This window comes from Lupinus angustifolius, chromosome LG11 (assembly GCF_001865875.1).
Source record: "Lupinus angustifolius cultivar Tanjil chromosome LG11, LupAngTanjil_v1.0, whole genome shotgun sequence".
NCBI classification, from domain to species: domain Eukaryota; kingdom Viridiplantae; phylum Streptophyta; class Magnoliopsida; order Fabales; family Fabaceae; genus Lupinus; species Lupinus angustifolius.
This window is the reverse complement of record NC_032019.1, coordinates 23,674,705-23,675,001: the sequence shown is the minus strand read 5'-3', so window position 1 is coordinate 23,675,001 and position 297 is coordinate 23,674,705.

Here is a 297-nt window from a genome sequence, read left to right as displayed (position 1 = left end):
TAGGATGAGGATGAGGATGAGGATAAGGATGAGGATGAGGATAGGATGAGAAAAAGGATGAGGATAGGGTGAGGATGAGGATGAGCATGAGGATAGGATGAGGATGTGGATGAGGACAGGATGAGGATGAGGATGAGGACAGGATGAGGAAGAGGATGAGGATAGGATGAGGATAGGATGAGGATGAGGATAGGATGAGCACACGGATAGGATGAAGTAGAGGATGAGAAAGAGGATACGATGAGGATGAGGATGAGGACGAGCATAGGATGAGGATGAGGATGAGGACGAGCATAG